Raw genomic sequence first — 21,413 nt, forward strand, 5'->3', positions numbered from 1 at the left:
TTCATCTGTGATTGCAGTTTTCTGAAGTGTAACTTTTTTGTCTTTTTTATGATAGTTTAATTTTTCTGTTCTTAAAATTAAACTCTTTTTATATGAGACTAGCAGAAGTACCCGTTCCCCGACCGGGTTCTGTAGACAGACATAACACTCATCCAGTAGATCGCTGTTCCGATTCGCTTATCGATTGATGTGCTTTGCACCCTGAAGTAAACTGCACTGAGAATGGGCACATGTGGCTGGCTGACATACCCCGGAGCAGACGTTGGGGGGAGGCGAGAGCTGGTGTACTGCTGCATACCAACCTGCTGTGCTCTCTCCCCACCTGTCACCTCACCCTGGCGTGGTGCAGTTCGTTGCAGTGCAAATATCTTGGAAACCATGCCTCCTAGGACTTGGATCTCGAGTTTTGTTCCTCGTGTCGCGATCGGTCCTCCTAAGCCCACATTGATGTTTCTGCGATTTCAGGCAACAGTCTCATGTGAGAAAGTTCTGAAATCCAGGGAAAGGGTGGGGGGGTCCAAATGTCATGTAGCCAGTAATGGCCAGAGGGTCCCAACAGGTAACTATACAAAAGGTGGTACAGATTGGTGAAATGGTTTTGGAATTGTATAAGGAACAACGCTCCGCCACCAACAAACACATTTTGACTTTTATATATATAGATGGAGATAGCTTGGTATATTAAGTGTTTGTTGCTTGTAAATGAGTTAATTTTTCATACAGTCATGGGTTTAAAATCCAAGATTTGACTCAGATTTACATCCCTACAGTGAGGTAAATTGAATACTATTATTTGTATAACATTAACATCTGTTAATTGCAGTGCTAAAAAATGACAACATTGTAGCAAGCACTGTGCAGATAAATAATCATTCATACACCTTTACCAAACACGTTCTGATAACTATTTCACTTTTTATTTTCAGTTTAAAATAAAATGTAATTTGATGCTTTGAAAATCTGCTTTATTATACACCAGCAACTGATTCTGTTCATGAAAGAAAACAATCCAGAAATATTAGTATGCTGATGTAAAGCTAGGAAGGCAAAAGAGATGATCTACTTGGTAAAATGGACACTCTGAAGCAAGGATAGCTATTGTATTGTACTGAAACTTATAGAGCATGAACAAGACAAAGGCATCAAGGCGTTAAAGAGGAGAGGCGGAAGTCACACAATTTGGAATAGAAATGTTTTGAGATGTTTGCGTAAAGAGAGAAAATCGGGGATATTGCGAATCTCAGAAGGGAGGGCATTCCATAGTGTAGGGCCGAGCACAGAGGAGGACCTTGCTCCGGTCCGTTGGAATCGAGGAATATTAAGCAGAGATTGGTTAACCGAGCAAAGAACTCTGCTTGATCTGTAAGGTACAAGTCTGGATTGCAGGAACTCGGCCCCAACATTGTGGATAGCTCGATAATGAGACAGAGCTTTAAACTTAATGCAGCTTTTCACAGGGAGCCAGTGAAGCTGACGATGAAGGTCCTGGGAGTGAGCCAATCTAGGGGCATTCAGGACAAAGGGGGCTGCTGAGTTTTAAAGAATCTGTAAGCGTTGGAGTAGAGATTCTGGTTGGCCAAGTTAGATGCCATTACAGTAATCAATTGATCCCATAATGGAAGCTGTAACAATTTTGGGTCTAGTCAATTGGGAGGAAGGGGACAACCTTTTTCAATAATTTAAGTTTTGCAAAGCCAGTTTTGCAGATTGTCGAAACGTGGGCTGCTCTGGAGCCAGAGGACATAATTTTAATGCCTATGCTTTTAACAATGGAGGAAGGTTTGGGGCAGGGGCCAAGAGAGGAAGGCCAGTAATAGGTGGTCCAGGATAGTTGTGTACAGGTAGAGCCAACCAACTGTTATAGCCACAGGCCCTAGAAAACAAAAACCACACCATCTAGTGATGGGGACAATGGGTCACTTGACTCTCTTATGTCCCTTTGGGACCTATAAACACAGGGGCCCTGGCTGGACTCAGTCCTGGCGCCTTTGGCACCGGGCTCATATAGAGATGTGAGCAAAAACACTTTATTTCAGTGCAGGAGTGCTTTTATTTTACAAGAACTTTCCAGGAGCTGAAAGCCATTATTCCAGAGAACCTCCTCATGTGCTGACTCTTCGGGTGTGGCTCCCTAGGCCTGGTCTTCATGTGCTGACTCATCGGGTGTGGCAGGCAGGCTGAGCCTGGTGGGCATGGCTTCAGAAGCTCAGCTATATAAGCTGCTCCATCCTTAAGGCTGGTGCTTCTCGTTACTGTACAAGCACGTGCAATGTGATGCTTACCGCCGCTTGGACCAGTTTACTTACCTTTGAATCCAGGCGTTCTCCTGCATACTCCTCTCCTGGAAACCGGTGCTTCATTGCTTCATCTGCAGACTCATCTCCTGACATCCAGTGATCTTGATCCTGACACCGCAGTACCGCACTCCGCATCCACAAACTCGGAACCTGTGAAGAAGAAGAAAGACAAGGTTAGAACATCTGTCCTAGGGCCGCGCTGCATTTGAACCCCGCGTGCTCCCTAGTTAACAATTTACCAGCTACTTTACCGCTGCAGCTTCTTCCTCATTCCCTCCAGCTGTCGCCTCGAGCTCTGCAGCTTCTGCCGGGCCGTCAACATCACCAGCAAGGGAGGAAAGCAGAAGAGCAAACATCAAAAGTGGAACGGACAGCAATACAAGACAACACACTTTACAATACAACAAAAACAGACCAGGAAAGACCAAGGCAAACAGGAACACTTACCTGAAGTATAGTGGCTTAGTCGCAGCAGGACTGGACTAACACGTGCAAGGGACCAGTGAAGGAACTCTGTCCAGATCATACAAGCGCTCCTGCCAGAAGCAGCAGGACGGAGTGCTTGCCAAAATTGATCAGTGAGCTTTCCAGGGACCGCGCATCCCACGGGTACCACGGTTTGAGAGAAGGGGTCTGGAAGGGGATCAGCCGCACAAGCTGGCATACTCACGCCCCCTATTCTCCACGCAGGAGCAGTCTTGAACAGCATCACCTATTACCACCAGTCACCACATAAGCGCACAGGGCCAAGTCAGACCCGAGCGACCTTGCCCACGGGAGGGATGCAACCGTGCCCTCCGCGGAGGCCAGGTGAGCGTAACACCAACAAAATCTCGGTTTTATCACCATTTAGTTTGAGCCAATTTTTGGTCATCCAGTCAGCGAATGCCGAGAGACAGTCCTTCAACTTCTGAGGATGATCAGTGGAAGGAGCATTAAGTCTGAAGAGAATCTGTGTCATCGGCATAGGAAAAAAAGTTTATAATGTGACTGGAGATCAAATTGGCCAGAGCCAACGTGTACAGATTAAACAAAGGGGGAGGGGGCGATCCGTGATGAACCTCAGAGTCCAAGGTGGTAGGAGAAGAAGTGAAAGGAGGGAGAGAAACAGTCTTGACTCAATTGGAAAGAGAGGAAGAGAACCACTTCAGAGTGGTAGCATAAATTCCTGCTTTGTGGAGAAGGTAGAGAAGCCTGTGATGGTCAACAGTGTCAAAGGCCGCAGAGAGATCAAGGAGAATAAGAGCACCAATCTCTCTCCAGTCCCGAAATAAGGCAATGTCATCAAGAAGGGCCACCAGGACAGATTCAGTACCCATACCAGGGCGAAGTCCTGCCTGAAAAGGGTGGAGAAGATGGTTGGTTTCAAGAAAGACAGAGTTGAGGGGTGGAAATAGATTAAAGCAGTTTCATGACGACAGGAAGAAGAGATAGTGGTCAGTAATTTTCCACGGCAGCAGGATCAAGATGAGGTTTCTTCAACAAGGGAGAAATCGCAGCATGTTTAAGTGAGTCAGGAATATATCCAGTGGAAAGAGTATTGAAGAGCTGCCGTGAATAGAGGGACGAGTTTGTGAGTGAGAGTTTGAAGGATACAAAGTGGGATTGGGTCGTGGGGGAAGCAGATTTGGGCTTAAGTAGGGCAGTGGAGACCATGGTATCCGTCACTGTCATGAAGTTGAAAGTGTTGAAGGAGTGCGCAACAGGGTAAGGAAGGACATGGAGTTAGCGAGAACAGGTCTTTCAATGCATATCCGTTCCCGGTTGTTCTCAAATCATGGCTTCTCTGCTTGACCAAATTGTGTCATCCTGTGCAAATCACTTTTCCTTAGTCTTATTTTCTTTAACTGTTCATATTGAGATCACAAAAAAAAGTGATTCAGTTCACTTTGGCAACCAACAAGCTAAATCTTTTAGCCTTAAATATGCCCTCATTCCACACAAACCCACGCCCCTCCACTCCCCTCCCCTCCACTCCTCTGCACCTCACCCAAGACCCTATTAATTACTCCCTCTTTGACATTCTCGACTACAGGGCCATTTGTCTTAAATCGGCAAGTGCTGTTGCCAGAGGGGCGGCAAGGATGGCCCAGTGACACACGTATGTGCCTGATCTAACGAGACTACAGGGCCTAAGATGGTATATTTCTTTTTTGTACATTTGTAGAGTGCACTAAGCCTGTGGGCATCAAGGCGCTGGTTGCAGTACAGAGAAACAAATTCAGTTCACAAATGTAGTCAGTTGAAATAGTGACAGGATGTGGTACTTCTAAATACCATAGATTGAGAGGGGTCATGATCCCATCAATGATGATCCAGGTTTTAAGGTGTTATTGGAGGGTCCTTTGCTACAGTGTTGTTATGTAGTGTTTCCATAGTACCATAGGTCATGAGCCCCTTGATAAAGATACACGTTTGGGGGTGTTTTCAAAAAGGCCAGTATGGCTGTTCAGATCTCAAGGATGGTGGTAGGGAGTTCCATAGTTTGGCCACAACGACCAGGAAGTTGGACCCGCCCGCTCTGGCTAGTAAACATCTTGGTGTGATGATGCCGTAAGCGAAATGTGTAGGTCTTGATGCTTAATCTTTTTTTAACTTTTGTAAGAGGTATGGCGGGGCCAAGTGGGAGAGGCATGATCTATAGCATTTTGAATGTGATGCATTCATGTATGGAGAGCCAGTGAATGTTTCTTCTGGCTGCTGAAATATGCTCTCTTCTGGGCAGATTTAAGGCAGCTCGAAGGGCGATTTTCTGAATGATTTGTAGTTTAATATTTTGGGTGGAGGTGCCTGCAATACATTGCAATAGTGCAGTCTAAATACAGTAACGGCACGGGCAATGGTACGGCAGTTGTTGGTGGATAGGAAAGGTCTGCTTGCATTGTTGAGTTTCGTTGTGTGTGCGGCCGAGGAGACGATGGCGCTGATCTGGCGTGTTAAGGTGAGATCGGCATCTAAGTGAACACCAAGAGTTTTTACTGCTGTGGAAATTGGGATAGTGTTGTCAATGGTGAAAGAGTGGTACAATGGACCTAGTTTATTGAGCAGGTCTTGTGATCAACAAGAATTTCTGTTTGGTCATCTTTGAGGCATAACAGATGAGATGCTGTCCAGCACTAGACAGTTTGGTATAATGCAGAGGAGTCTGCGGTGTTATCTCTTGAAAGGGGGAGAAGGATTTGAATGTCATTGGCGTAGTTGGTGTAGGAGATACCCTGGGCATCCAGGTCGTCGAAATAAGTGTTTGGTGTAAATGTTGTAGGGGGAACACCAGAGCATTGGGGTAAGCCACATTATATGGGTGATGGGGTGGCTGATGTGTTTCCTGCAAAGACTCTCATGGTTCTATCTGCCAGGAAAGAGGTGACCCAGTTGGTGGCTTCAGGCAAGAAGTTGGCAGCAGTGGTAAGGTGCTGACAGAGGTTTTTGTGGTCAACCAGGTTGAATGTTGCAAAGAGGTCTAAGAATAGTAAAAGCGCTGGTTTACCTACATCCTTGATCTCGTCTAGCTGTTTTTTTAGGTCAACAAGTGCTGATTCCGTGCCATGTCCAGGACAGAAGCAGGATTGACTACGGTTGGACTCGAGGTATTGTTGACTCTGGAGATAGGTTCCACTGTCTGGGATCTTTAGGAGGAATGGCACAGTAGTGCGGGAGCGGTTGTTGGTGGGTATGTCGGCATCCACTAAAGGTTTTTTAAAAAGGGAAGGACCCAGGCTTCCTTGAGACAGTACGAACAGAGCAGGCGGTAAAGGAGGCATTGATGATAGCTGTGATAAAAGACATAAGAGCCTCAGTACATTCTTTGATGGCTGTGGCAGGGCATACATCTCTTTTACAGCGAGTTAGTTTGAGAACTTTCAAGATGATGGTGACGTCTGCTTAAGATACTGGGTGAAAGCAAAAAGTTGGTGGGTCTCTCTCTGTGCTTGCGAGAGGGGTGTTGAAAGGATGCTGCGAGTCTAGGCTGATAGTTTTGCTTTTGTTGGATTTTCTTCTGGAGTGGGGTGATTTTGTCCAGGAGAGCATTTTGGATGTTGGTGCACCAGGCAGCATCCTTGGTACAGTTAGTTGGGGGAGATGTGAGGGACTCCAGCTCTCCCAGGATGGATGGAACAGAGGATAGCAAAGGGGCAACGCACTGGTCTTGGAAGCACGACCACAGAGGTTAGAATCCCGGATCTGCGCTTAGAAACTGAACTAAGGTAGGGTATTAGGCGCGTTATAAAAAAACAATACATGAGGAAAAGCTCATGCGTGTTGGACTTAGCGTTGGAGATTCTAGTGGTCTATGTAGTGGCTTTGGCCAGTAGTATGGCTTGTTTGTATTCTTTTGCTAAGGTGGCGAAGCGTGATTTGTTGGAGTCAGAGGAGGCTTTCCTCCATTTTGTTTCAGCCGTCCGTTTCTTGTGCGGCGGTCTTGACTGGCAGGGGTGAACACCAGTTTTCGTGCGTGGAGGGTTTGGAATTGCGCAGGAACAGGAAGGTGATAGTGTTCACTCTGTGGCTTTGTCGAATTTGTCTACTAGGGTGGCCGGCTTGAGGTTTGGGAGTGGTACTAATTGGAGTTTGCCAAGAAGTGGTAGAATATGGTCTTTGGCTAGGTTGTGAGAGCTGTGGGTTAGAGCTGGCAAATGTGATGTGGCAGCAGGTGTAGGTGGTTTGGTGATGAGAATGTTGAAGGAGATAAGATGGTGGTCTTTCCAAGGAAAGGGACAGTTAAAGCAATTAGAGAGTTGGCAGTTGATGTTAGGGAGAATTCTCTTATAAGGCTAATTTCCCAAACCTAGTGAGTCCCCCAGCAGCTTTGCTGGATTTTTGGGGTTTGTATTTTTTCTCCTGCTAAGAGTGAGACTCTTTTCCTCCCACTCTTAGGCATGATTTGAGGTATGTCTTTGACTCTTTGTGTGCTAATGGGCTATGGGGTTTTCTTTTTACTCCATAAGGTATCATCTATTTTTGTATGTGTGTGTTACACAGCACACTCAGTGCAGTAACACAGGGGTGTCATAGTGACCCCCAAACATAGACTCCATACCCTGGGACTGACTACTGTCTCCCAGGGCATGTAAAGTCACCATTGACGTTACTAGTCCTAAATTGTGAACAGAACCAGTACAAACCATCATATTGTGGAAGTACTGGAAGGGGTTAATTATATTGCCCCTGGGTCTGTTTTCAAGGGGGCACTGTCCAGTCCCCCCTTGTGGAGTTTCTGGCTGGTGGCAGTGGTTACCACGCAAAATATTCCTTCAGAATATTCTCTATGGGATTTTCCCATTGATTTTAAACGCACCACTCTTTGGTGCAATGTTAAAGATACCGCCGCTTTATTTAATATTAAATCCACGTGTTAGGGAGAATTCTCTCTTTAGGCTGAATTTCCTAACCTAGTGAGTCCCCCAGCAGCTTTGCTGGATTTCTGGAGTTTGTTTTTTTCTCCTGCCAAGAGTGAGACTCTTTTTCTCCCACTCTTGGACATGATTTATGGTGTTCCTTTGACTGTGTTTTATGGGCTATGGGGTCCTCTACTCCATAGGGTCTCATGTGTTTTTACTATGTGTGTTACACAGCACCCTCCGTGCAGTAACACAGGGGTGTCATAGTGACACCCCACCATAGACTCCATACCCTGGGACTGACTACTGTCTCCCAGGGCATGTAAAGTCACCATTGGCTTTACTAGTCCCAAATTATGAACAGAAACCAGTACAAACCATCATATTGTGGACGTACTGTTCGGGGCAATTCGATTGCCCCGGGGTATGTTAGTCGAGGGGGCACGTCTCCGTCCCCCCGATCGAGTTTTGGCTGGTGGCAGTGGATACTACTTTTTATATTCGACCGCAAATATATCCCTATGTGATTTTCCCATTGTTCGAGGCTACCAACTTTAATTATTTAATTCTCATAGCCTCGAACATACCGCCGGTTTATTTATTTAATATTAATTCGTCGGTTGGTATTTTTTGCCAGGACTCGATTCTAAAATGGCGTTTGTGTTCTCTTCTGTGACTCCGACCCAAGTCGAGCCCTTTTTTGGCGGGTTTCTCCACAGATGCCTCCAAAAGTGGTGCCACTCTGTCTGGGTACCACAGAGGGTGTGGGAGGGGGCTAAGGCACCCTGGACTGAGTTACCTTGGTAACTCAAGTCGCACTCTTGTGTGATTGGCCCAAGTGGCTCACCACTTAGCATGTTTGATTGACAGCTAGGCTGAGTGAATGGGGGTGTGCTGCATAAAAGCAGGGCTTTGGGGGCTGGAACTTCAGAAGTCGCCACAGGACCTGAGAATCCGACGAGGGAGAAGCTGAGCCGACCTACCACGACGACACCACCGGTGGAGCCCTGCGGAACCGACTCACCACTTCCCGACGACAGAGAAGATCTCCCGGCTGGAGAGGCTTCTTCCCCTGACTGGTGGGCACAACCAGTTTACCTTCTTTTCCTCGCATCCCAGGACGGCTTGTGGTCGAATTGCCTGTGCCAAGCACCCCGGAAACCGGATAGCCACTTACCACTGGGCCGCGAATAAAAGGACTGCTCCTTTTACCTGAGAACTCCACGGCTGGTTTCTTCCCTGGCAGTGCAACGGACTCCTGTCTTCCTCCCTGACGAGATCCTCTCTTCTCCCGGACGAAGCACTGACTTGCATCCGCTGCCAGGAACAACTGCCCCCGCTGGAGTATTCTCACCACTTTAAGGTACCGTGTCCGCCAGGCCTCCCTTTCTAAAGATTGCTACAAGGTAATAATAATCCCTTAACCTTCTGGACTGGGCTGGCCGCCTTGACCTTCTAACTGATCCCTTTCTTTTGGTCCAGCTCTTTTTGAATCTTTGCAAGACTTTTGTGCACTTCAACCGTGTGACCTTGGACACATTTCGTTCTGATCCTCTTAAAGTGGATCCGGCCTTCTGAACTCTAACTTCACGGTTTTACTTGCCTTGCTCTCTTGTTTTGTTCTTGTGAAAGTGTTGGGATCTGTTTCAAATTGTACTCTGCTTTTCTCTCCCTTTTAAAACTAATTATTAGAGTGCCATCTGCGTTAAGCGCTCACCGCTGTCTGAAAATAAGTGGGGCTTTACTTAAGACTTGTCTAATATTCTTCTAAGGGAGTGTATATCTTTTAGTGACCGTGTTTTTGAATTGCTTACTGTTAGTGCCTGTGTGTTTTTCTAGAGGTGGTTTTAAATAAATAATTATATCTCTTTTACACCAAGCTTTGGTCAGTGTTTACTTGTTCTACTATGTTCTTTTGACCTATTATGAATACTCTGTATACTGCCTAACTCTTCTTGAGGGAAGTCTGACTGCTCAGCCACAGCTACCAAGTGAATCTGTGTGGTACAGACTGCTACCAAGTGGGTTTACTGCCAAACACATGTAGTCTTAAATATTTTGCAGTGATCCCAGAGGGAACTGCACAGGTTTCTGCCTAACACCACGGTTGGGTCTTTTTGCCAGAACTCGGTTCCAAAATGGCGTTTGAGTCCGTCTCTGTAACTCTGACCAAGGTCGAGCCCTTTGTTCCGCTATTTTGGCGGGCTTCTCCACAGAAGCCCTCCAAATGGTCCACTCTGTCTGGGTTCCATAGGATGGGTGGAGGGGGGATTTGGCACCCTGCACTGAGTTGCAGTAGCAACTCAGTCGCACTCTTCTGTGATTGGCCCAGTGGTGAGCCGCCCGGCTCACCACTTAGCAGGTGTGATTGACAGCTAGGCTGATGAATGGGGGTTTTTCTGCATAAAAGCAGGGCCTTTGGGACTGGAACTTCAGAGGTCGCCAAAGGACCTAAGAATCCGAAGAGGGAAGAAGCTGAGCCATCTGCAACGACGACACCACCGGTGAAGCCCTGCTGCAACAAACTCAACACTTTCCCAACGACAAGAGAAGATCTTCTGCTGGACGAGTCTTCTCCCCCTGAGCTGGTGGGACCAACCAGTTCACCTCTTTCGCCTTCCAAAGACGTCTCTTGGTCGAATCGCCCGTGCCAAGCACCCCGGCGCCGGATAGCCAAGCTTCACCACTTTGACCGCAAATAAAAGGACTGCACCTTTTAATCGGGAACTCTGCGGCTGGTTTCATCCCTGGGCAGTGCAACGACTCCAAGCTTCCTCCTCGACGAGATCCTCTCTTCCCCTGGTCGGAACAACGAATTGCAACCACTACCAGGAACAACTGCCACCGCTGGAGCTTCCTCTCTTAAGGTACTGTGTCCTACCAGTCCTCCCTTTCTACAGATTGCTAAAGGTGACCCTTAAATCCTTGGCTTTCTATACTGGGTTGGCCCCATACCTTCTAACTTTGTTTCTTGAAATAAACTAACCTCTTTTGAACACTCTGCAAAGACTTTTAGTGCAACTTAAACTGTGTGATCCTGGACACATTTCGCTTTGCTCCATTTAAAGTGGTCCTGGCCTATGAACTTTGGCTGTACAGTATATTCTGCCTTTATTCCCTTGCCCTGACTCTAAAAAAGTGTTGGGACTGTATTATTCTTAGGCTCTGTCTTTTTCTCTCCCTCTAACCAAACTATTGGAGTGCCATCTTAGTTAAGCGCTCACATCTGTCTTAACAAATAGTGGTGTTTTAACTCTGACTAATCTAATAGTTATTAAGGGAGGTGTGTATACTTTATCTGACTGGGTTTTAACTTGCTTTTGATTTGTAGTGCTAGTGTATTGCCTAAAGTGTGTTTTAAATAAATAACTCTATACTTTTGATACAAAGCTCTGGTCGGTGTTTGTTTGCTCTACTGTGTTTTTAGCCCTATTGTGTATACTCTACATACTGCCTTACTCTTCTTGAGAGAAGTCTGACTGCTCAGCCACAGCTACCAGGTAAATCTGGGTGGTGCAGACTGCTACCAATTGGGTTTACTGCTTACTCCTGTAGTCTTAATCTTTTTGCAGTGTTCCCAAAGGGAACTGCACAGGATTCTGCCTAACAGTTGAGGTGTAGAAGCCAGTACAGGATACGTACGTTTGCATGTGTGGGTGATGAGATGCATTGAGTGAACCCTAAGGTATTGAGGGAGTTGGCAAAGGACGAGGTGTTAGTATTTTCCTGGTCGTTGAATCTCAAGTTTAGGTCACCCCAGGAGTATGAGTTACGAGGATGCTCGTAGAGAGAATATGCAAGAGGTCCTCTTCGAATCGGGGGGCGATAGCCTTGTAGGCTGAGCAGGTTTTTGTTGGTGCAGGGGATGTGGGGTCAGGATGTGAGCGCATGCAGGCTAGAGTTCCTATGCATCAGTGTAGCATTAAGCTAGTGGGGAGGCATAGTTTGCGTGGACAGGCGAGCTAGCCTTGTGTGGCTGATCTTGGTTTCACATTAACAGGGCAAATGGGAGAGGGGGTGGCTAATAGGCTGAGGTTGGGTGTGTATGTTGGGGCACCGGGCTGGAGAAATGTAGATGGAAGGATTGAGGAATAATGCAGTAATAGATTAGGGAGGAAGCACGTTGCTGTGTATAAGGTCGCGATCATGGGCACATATCTTTGTAGAGGTTGGTGTTGGCGGCCTGCCCGGACAGGCCCAGACAGGCTTAGTGGGCCTTTCAATCTGGCCTTTGAATGTGGCATGCTCCTCTTGCCGGCTGTAGCGGTAGGGTGGCTTCTCAAGGCCGTCGGCCAATCAGGAGTGACCGAGAGGGAGGCTTTGTCAGGGGCTGCACCGCAACCTTGGAGAGGCTCAGTGGAGTCGGTATGGGCCTTGCCAATCATGTTGGAATGGCTCTGCAGCATTTTTTCCTTATTGTTCCTGGGTGCACAGCAGATTCGCACAGATCCGGCTCCTGCTGGTGGGGACATCAGAAGGGCTCCAGTGATAATGGGGGCTTCCAGAAGGGGAGGGCAGGCCCTGACCGGCTTATTGGGCCTTTGATGCAGGCCTTCATATGATCTAAATATAAAATCCTGTGATGTCATCAGGCTCCAAGGTTGTGAAGACACTTCCTGTGATGTGAGCAGGCATGTGATGTCACTTCCACTCTAGGCATTTTGGTTAATTGACATCTCCGGATACATTTACTCTGCTAGGTATTTTGTTTAGTTTTCTTTACTGTGAAGCTATAGGGAGCCTGATATTTTTTGTTTCACGTAGTTCCTTTATGCCTCCCCTTTCTGGTCCATGTGGAACAGCACAACAAGGTGGAAAAGGGGCCCCTGTGGACCATACGCAACATTACATTAGAGATGGGTGGTTTTCAACTATGAGGTGCATTCCACCTGTGAGTTCAAGTGACACCCTAAACCACCTAAGCTTCGCTCTCACTTAGAACCCCTCATGGAATATATCCACATAATTGATGGCATGACAAGGGCAATAACTGGGCCTTGTCAAAAGGGGCGTGGGAACCCACTGAGCCCGGGATTGGAGGGCTACCAGAGAGGAATCAGGAACCAGTCCTACACCTGAGGTGAATGGTGGGAGCAGAAAGAGCCTTGCCTCAGAGTGCTTATACTCACCAGTGACGTTTTCCCGTTGCAGATGTTTGGCCCTAAGGCAGGAAAAGAAGTCACCTGCATGGGCAAAGTTCCAGCGCTGCAAAGAACCGATCACTGCTGAAGAGCAGCAGATGAGTGAGAGGCACAGACTTGAGCTGCACAGAACTGAAGCACACAGAGCGGGACCAGCTATGCTTGCTGGTAAACCCACAACTAAATGACTATCCAAAAGTCCACCATGGACTAAAAAGACTGAAGTTCCCCAAACTTAACAAAGGGTTCCCTGACAACGGGCTCCAAACCACAAACTGTGATTAGGTTTTTCCAATGCTGCTGAGTCTGGGTAGCAGCAAGCCTGCGCAAAGAAACTGGTAGGGCTAAGCCCCCATTTTAAAGGTTTTACCTGGCACATACAGGTGTGGAGGGGGAAAAGAGAAAGGGAGATTGATTAGGGACAACTCGCCAACCAGCACTAGGGAGGGATACATAGGCAGGGGACAGGAAGCATGAAATGTGGATGTATCGGGTGAGGTTAGAGGAGGTGGACGACGACCAATAGACCAGCACGAGGAAGGAGGGAACGCTGCGGTATGGAGAAGAATTTTGGATCAGGTACGGCATTGGCTTAGGAGTGATAATAGTACTGCAGTGTGAGTGTGTGAGAGGCAAGTGTGCAGAGACGGTAGTGTAATGTGTTAGTGTGAGAAGTTTGGCGCTGTGTAGAAGGAGGGTGGCTGAGTAGTGGTGTGGGAGTAGTAAGAGGAGTATTATTAGTGTGGGGGGGAGGAAGTGTGGGGTGGATGTGGAGTGTGGGGGGAGGAAGAGTGTGATAAGAGGAGGAGTGCGATAAGAGGAGGAGTGCGGGACGAGGAGGAGTGCAGGGGATAAGGAGCGGTGGGAGTAGTGGGGGAGGAGTAGGAGCAGTGGGAGAAGTTACAGCAAAAGGGGAGGCAGGAAAGAGGAGGCGTGAAACATTGGGACAGAAGGTTGGTGGGAGGAGCTATGGGAGAGGAAGCAAGTAGTGTAGATGGGTAAGGTAACTGTGGTTGTGAGTGAAACCAGGTAAATCTTCCAATTGGGAATGCAACGCCTGTCCCCATTCCCAATTGGAACACTAATCTGTAATGAGAGTTGGGAAAGGTATCGAGTCAGTGAGCCTGATTTTATGGAAAACATCTTTAGTCTAAGCCAGAATTTAGATAACAAGGGTGAACAATCAATAGTGCTAACTAAGTTTATGGACGTATGGGTTAGGGAGGACGTTTGTGCTATGGTGAGAGAGGGGATGGCCATAGGCCCCACAAAGATTTCAATAAAGACTCTTGAACTGTCCTTGAGAATCCGAGTGTTTTCTGTACCCTCTGTGTGAATAGCTACCCATCTATACTTCTATATAATATTTTATCGACCCGGGGACCTCGTTACTTGTCCTCACTTGAAGAACTCTGCAATCTGAGTGACAACAATTAGCTGACTAGATGCATTATAATGATTAAAACAATTGGAACTGAAAAAGTTTGAATGTGCTTGTGGGGTTACGTCTTTAAGAAACATCCTTGACACTTCCTTGGACCATGTGATTTATTTATGTACATTTTACACATTGTAACCATTAGTTTAAACATCACTGTTTTTCAGCTAGAAACACGAAGACCTGCTAACCAGGGACGTCATTTAGGGGTCCCCAGAGATCTCCCTTGCGACCCCTGAGGTCTCCCTTGCTACACCTAAAAAAAATAAAAAAAACATTTTTTTTTTTTTTTTTTTTTTAGAATTGAAGCTCCTGGGCTGTGGCCAATGGCATGTGGCTAGTTGAGCTATTTGTCTTTCTGGAATTCCATACAATAATTGCTAGACTAATTAAAGGTTTATTTCAGGTACACTTCAGGGGGTGAGTCACTGATTTAGTCTGTTCCTAAACACCTCAAATTCACAATGCAGACGAAATCCTCCAAAAGCATTTAGAGTAGAGTAAGCATCCATTTCGCATTATGTATTTTGCTTTTTGCAGTTATAGCATGTTTTTTTCTGACGATACATATGGTGATCCATTCTTGTATGAAATCTATACCACGTTACAGTAATATTTTAAGCATATTTTTCATAGTGTACTTAGAAACAATGCTATGTAATGCCACTTCCTGTTTTGCCAAGGAGTAAACAGTCGTGGTCCATCGCTCCCCATGATGTCACTTCAGGGTGTGGTCAAATGACATCACTTCCTGTGATGTCATCAGAGGACAAGGGTCATTTGATGTCACTTCCGCTACCACTGGCATTTTGGTGAAATGCGTACCTGAGAATAACCCAAAATGAGGGGCCTGCCAAGCTCCTTGAAGTGCATGTCATTCCACTGACTCCTGGGCTGACCTGGTGTAGTAAGTTTCCAGTCTCCAATTCCTGGGAACTGGACATGGTGTCGCCCAAGAACCTCTTAGGGGTTCACCAAGCCATCTAACACCCACAGCATAAATGTGTACATATTCACAGGGTTCACATGGTTCTAACATCTGGATATTCTGTCTTTGTATCCAGACTTTTTTGGTGTCCAGCAAATAACCTGGTGAACTTCACAACTACCAATAATATGATCGTGTTATAAACAGTTCACAAGAAGTGTAGGCAACCACAGAGAAGCTCCTATCGCTAAAGAAGCGAAATACAATAGCAAAATAGCCAACAGCTTCTAAAAGGCATAAGGGGGCCGCTGATACACCACATGATACTGGGCACATGGATCACTCTGGCAACGGACCAGTCCCTGCCGTAAAGGTGCAACCACTGAGCCATACAACAGCCAATGGGATGATGAACTGGCCATTAAAAAGCAGCCAGCCCAAGCAGGGATTTTCAGCCCATGAGAGAGCTGCCAGCAGGAAGACTGCCAACCGAGGGAGGCCCTAAGCGTGAAAACTTGTCAAGAAGGAAGGTTAAAGAAAGAGCCTTTACAATAGATACTGGTGTGTGCCTATGTGAGTGAAGTGTGGGGAATGTTGGAATTTTAAAGCAAAGTATACTGAGGTTTGAAGAGAGTTCTGTGAGGAAGAGAATAGGTTTGGTTTAGAATATCTTTGTTGAAGTAGGAAAAGGACAATTGGACTTAGAGTTAGGTCAATCCTTTAGAAACAGAATATGGCTGGAAGGAAAACCCAGGGTTCGAACTCCTAAACAAAGGCTTTCAGGATTTTGAGGTGGAATGTTGTAAACAATGAGGCATAGATCTGGTTTGGAATGGAGACACTGATTTAGAAAGGGCGGAGGTGTTAGAGTCAAGGATAGAGAAAGAGGTTTGATCACTAATGCAATAGACGGATACTGCCTGTAAGAAAGAGATGAAGGGTGTTACCTGGGAAGTGGGAGAGAGTACAGGATTACATGATGGAGAGAATATATATGAGGCAGCAGAGCCATAGTCAGGGTAGTGCATGAGCAGGCAACGGCCACCTAAACTCTGTAAATACCCAATCAGCAGCGCTGTGTGGGCATTTACGGATACTAATGTCACTGAGGTGGCCCAACTGCATTAACTTCAGGTCCCACTTGTTAGACAATCCTGGCTACACCTCTAGGAGGCACAGCACAATTGAGATGAGAGGGATGACAACAGCTTGGAGCAGACATTGTTAAAGAGCAGTGGGAGGTAGGTGCTAGACAGGGAGAGAAAAGGGAGAGAGTCGAAGATAAGCTAGGGAGGAGTATACAATCTGGGAGATGAAAAGACAAAATATTCAGAGAGAATCAGGGACGTCATTTCACCAAAATGCCAGGGGTAGTGGAAGTGACATCACATGACCCTTGACCTCTGATGACACCACAGGAAGTGATGTCATTTGACCCCAACCCAAACTGGCATCATGGCAAGCGATGGAACTCGACCGTTCACCCCTTGACAAAACAGGAAGTGGCATCACATATCATTGTTCCTAAGTACACTACGAAACATGGTTACGATATCACTGTAATGTGATATGCATTTCAAATAAAAATGTATCACCCTATGTATTATTAATATCAGTGTGTTTAGGCCCATATTACCAAATTACTGTGTATGCAAGTGGACGTCCAAGGCCAAATAATGATGTGTTATTATATAGCACTTACGCTTAAGCGCTTCATATAGAACAAATATACATACAATATCAGCCAACCTTTGCTGGTACTCATTTATCAACCTCAGAAGGATGAAAGGCTGAGTTGGCCTTGCCGGAATTCTAACCTGCAGATCACACACAGATTGCAGCAGCGAGTACTCAACCCACTGAGTTATCTTAACCACTATAGCTGTCTTATTGGCTGTAGAAAAATGAGCAATTACATGTCTGTTCTCAGAGTCAGAAAGAAAAACTGGTAACAGAGATTTAACAGCAGGCCAGTTCATCTGCAGATCTGGTGCAAAGTTGGCCACATGTCAAGCCTCTGTGGTGTGGATCTACTTTTCAGGCTTCAGAGGATGGAAAAATACATACCATTCAGAGGGTTCATAACTGTGTATTAAAGAACTTCGAGTAGCGCAAGCAAAGCAGCGCATTCACATGGCATCCCGTACTCTGGGCATCCGTTGCCTCATACATGATATGATGGGGCATTTATAACGCGAATGTACTCAAGTGTTTCTAGGCGCCAGCATGCAAACAAACGCCCTGAACAGCATGCTATGGAGATAGGAAAGATGGACACATTACAACAAAGCATGAATTGTGGCACAATGAAATCAACGGTCACTTTATGTGCTGTGGTCAAACATTTATACACTGTACACAAGCTTTTCGGTGCAGGGATGTTGTCAAGTGACAGAGGACACCGAAATGGAATGTCTTGTGATTATCGTAACAGAGACAACAGCAGTAAAAGAAATTATATAACTGCACTTGTGAAAAGCAAAATACATAGTCCGAAATGGATGCTTATTCTACTCTAAATGCTTTTTGGAAGTTTTTGTCTGCGTTGGTAATTTGAGATGTTTAAGAACTCACCCCCTGAAGTGTGCCTAAAATAAACCTTTAATGAGTATAGCAATTATTGTATAGAATTCCAGAAAGATAAATTATTTGTTATTCCTATCTTTCTTATTTAGGGTCAGTGCTCAAAGCCTAACCAAGAAAGCCAGTCACTCCAGAAACAAAGAGCCACATGGCACTGGCCACAGCCCAGGAGTTTTTATTTAAAAATAAAATAAAATAAAAACAAAAATAAATGTTTAGGGGTAGAAAGGGAGATATTATGGGTCGCAGGTGCAACCCCTGGCAGCCCCCAAATGGTATCCCTGGGCTGACCTAAAGAGTGGTGAGCATTGCTTAATGGGGCGGGGGGGGGGGGTTCACGACAACCTGCAAACGGGTATCTGGGTCAATCAGCATGGTCTCAGTTGGTCTTCCTCGCACCCAGTTTGCATATTGTAAATAAATATCTCTTGTCTTCAAAGAGCACACTTTCTCCCTCAGCATTTAAACAAGTTAATTGATCAGGCTCATTTTGTTGAAAGCGGTAACTGCTTCAGCAAGATTTGCACTTGCATGCTGGTGTGTTTACACCATGTAACATTCCACTTACGCAAAATGGAGTGCTCTTTCATTTTACTCTTTATTTTGAAAACAGTGTAAAAGTTATGTTAATGACCCTTTACATACAGTATTCACAATGGCATCTTTTATAATCTGCCTGATTTTAGTAGGTGCTTAATGCAAGTGGATTTAATAGCAATCCATTTGTTGTATGCCCGCATGAAAATCTCACCCTGCCATAAAACTAGGTGGTTTTGCAGGCGTAGAAGGAATGAGTAGGAGGAAACATATTTGCCCTCCTGACTCCTAATCTGACTGCAATAGGCTTTTAAAATGCCCAGTGTTGAAAACAAGTGGAAATAATAGTTGTGAGGATGTGAGGGTAGCCGCCGGAGAGCGGGACGCCCGGCCAGAGGAGCCCGCTGTACCGCGGGCGTGTGCGGCGCTGAGGGCGGGCGCCGGGGAGGTGTCCCTGTCAAAGGGAGAGCCTTGTCGGCGTCCCGCGACGGTGCCGGCGTTGCAGCCGCAGCGCCGCGTGTGCCCAGGAGGACCCGGGCCACTAGTGCTGCGGCTGAGCGACCCGCGAACACGGCGAACACGGTGTACATCGGCGACCTCCGGCGGCGAGCGGCGGCGGGGCTTGGGAAATAGAGAGCCCGGCCTGTGCCGACCGCTCGGCGCCAGAGGAGCGCCAGACACATGGTCAGGAACCAGACAGGGGGGACAAACCAGAACCCCCTCCTTACCTCGAGCAGGGCAGACCCCTAGCAGCAGCATGGGGCCTCGAGCAGGACGGGCCTCCGGGGAGCATACCTCAAGGGAGACACCATGTTGGGGGGGCGGGGCCTATGGAGAGGGCATGTGTCAGACACGACCCAGGTGGGATAGCAACCAGGGAGTGGCTGACAACAGGGAGGGGGAGCCGGAACCAGGCAGCCAAGGGAAAGGAGGAGGAGGGGAGGGGGCAGCTCTACTCATAGAGGGTGGGTGCCTAGAGCCCCCACCAATCGGAAAGGGGGGGAGGGAAGTTGTCCCTGATTGGCCCTTTTTCCCTCCAAGCACCGGGTATAAAGGGGACTGGCCTAATGGCAGTTTTGTTGCTTTTTGCAGGGAGAAGGAGAGGAGAGTGAGAGCAACTGGTGGGCCTATCCGGATCCGTGAGAACAGGAGACACTTCAAGGGGAGAGGAACTCCTGGTGCCTTTTACTCACAGTGAAGTAACTGTGGGGACAACCTGGAGTCCAACTACCGTGGTTAAGACATTACATTTAACCAGTGTGTAATGAAGGTCTACAAAAAAACTCCACATCGGCTACTGTCCTGATTTCCACAATGGTGTAAACCGTTTTATCTTGTTTTACACGAATTCTACTGCACTGCAGTTTTTAAACAATGCCCCAGTTAGTAAACTACACTAATACTGTAAATAAATCACCTATAGGAATGGGGGAGGGAACAGATCTTGCACCTATCTACTTGCATAAAATCAATGCCAACTACCTGCAGCCACTGGTCCTCTGCACAAAATGCTTGTATTTCATTTATCACATGTTGATTGCATACAATCCTCTTATCTATTAGCAATGCTCTTCACCCCATATGTCTATTTTGAAAACGAAATCGCAATCCTTACAAGCAGGTGTCTCCCCCATCTCCTCTTTGTGATGAAGACCTAAAGTCATATTTGGACTGGCTGGTGCACCAAGCATAGAGACCTGACAGAAAATACAAAAAACAGTGCACACTCGTCCGTGTGCCCACAGCGCAGGCTATATTAAGAGGAACTGGTACAATGAAAACAGGGACGTCATTTGCAGGGTGCCGGGGGTAGCAGTTGCAACCTCTGGCTACCCCTTAGACCTGTCCTTGCATCCCCTGGGCCATCGGTCAAAGAGGCAGTGCCAAGAGCAGATATCTGTGTTGCACCCAAAAAAGGCCGGTTGTAAATGCAGCTAATTGTGCAATAGCTTTATTCACCTGGCATCTAGACCTTGTTAGGGGGAGAAATAAATGGGTTGCAGGAAAAACCATGAAGCCTCCATCACTAACAAGTTGGCAGTCCATTAGTGAAGAATGCCTGAATGGTTGGGTTCTGAGGCAGGGCTGTCTGTGCAGCTCATACCCAGTACTGAAGCAACAGGAAGCGTATGGGGGCTAGATCTAGCTAGCTGGGAATGGGTAAGCGCAGCTTTCAGTGCTCAGTAACTGCACAACATGAATGCAATTCTCATCAGTGTTTGTCTGCTTTGCACATCCAGTGAGCCACTGGGCCTGTGATGAGAGGGGTGTGTCCCAGTGGTTTCTGCCACCAAGCCTGCCTGGGCACTGTGGCCGTACCCAGATCTGCCAGACCCACATGACTGGCACACTGTAGATAGACGCAAGGTGAGATAATTAATTCACATTAAGTTGCCCTTTGCCTTTGAAGTAAACCACCTGTTGCTTCTGCAAGCAAACAAAATATATATTTGGAAGTATAGCTCAGGGGCAACAAACTTGCTTTGGGAACAAGAGTATGCAGTGATGCATGGGATCAGTTACTTTTCCAGTGCTTAGAAGCTGGAGGAGGCTAGTATTAAGCAACATATAAAGGACCACAAAAAATAATAAAATTGTCCTTTTCTAGGGGTGATGTCATGGAGCTGCTGCTGTTTACATTTTAAAATACACAAAACTGCAATTACTGTGACCTGCAACACATCCTCCCCCTCTAACAAAATAAACTATGGGTTATTTACCAAATAAGCAAAACCGAAAGGTGATGGCTGGAAGGTTTCAAATAATTCATAGCCACTAGCACATCTGTGTTTAAGGTGTGTGCTTGAGGCCCAATGTTATGGAGGCTGGTACTGGAGACTTAAGATGTTTTTCTAGTGACTTACAGAGGTTGGGAGGAAGTGTTTGAGATATAATGTGTTGTAAGAAAGTTGAAATGCATTGAATGCCGATATAAGATGTTTTAGGAGGGTAATTGGGACTCACACTGGTGGGGTGTTGGAGGGTACTGGAGACTTGAGTTGCTAGTTTGCTTGAGGTTAATGGTGTTGGAGAATGCTGGAGACTCAAGTGGCTGAAGGGTGGCACTGTGTAAACATGTTGTTGGAGCAAGACATTGGAGGTGTAAGGTGGTGGAGACCGGGAGTGGGTGCCAGACATTTAAAGCTGTTG

The 21,413-nt window shown here is 46.6% G+C and overlaps 1 protein-coding gene across 2 annotated transcripts in view; it reads left to right on the forward strand.

Annotated features, from left to right (window-relative positions):
• CRYBG3 (crystallin beta-gamma domain containing 3) overlaps positions 1 to 21,413 on the forward strand; it is a 2,312,058-nt gene that overhangs the window by 1,604,415 nt on the left and 686,230 nt on the right. The gene's annotated exons all lie outside the window — the stretch shown is intronic.

Source organism: Ambystoma mexicanum, chromosome 7q, assembly GCF_040938575.1.
Source record: "Ambystoma mexicanum isolate Mex_15411 chromosome 7q, UKY_AmexF1_1, whole genome shotgun sequence".
NCBI classification, from domain to species: Eukaryota; Metazoa; Chordata; class Amphibia; order Caudata; family Ambystomatidae; genus Ambystoma; species Ambystoma mexicanum.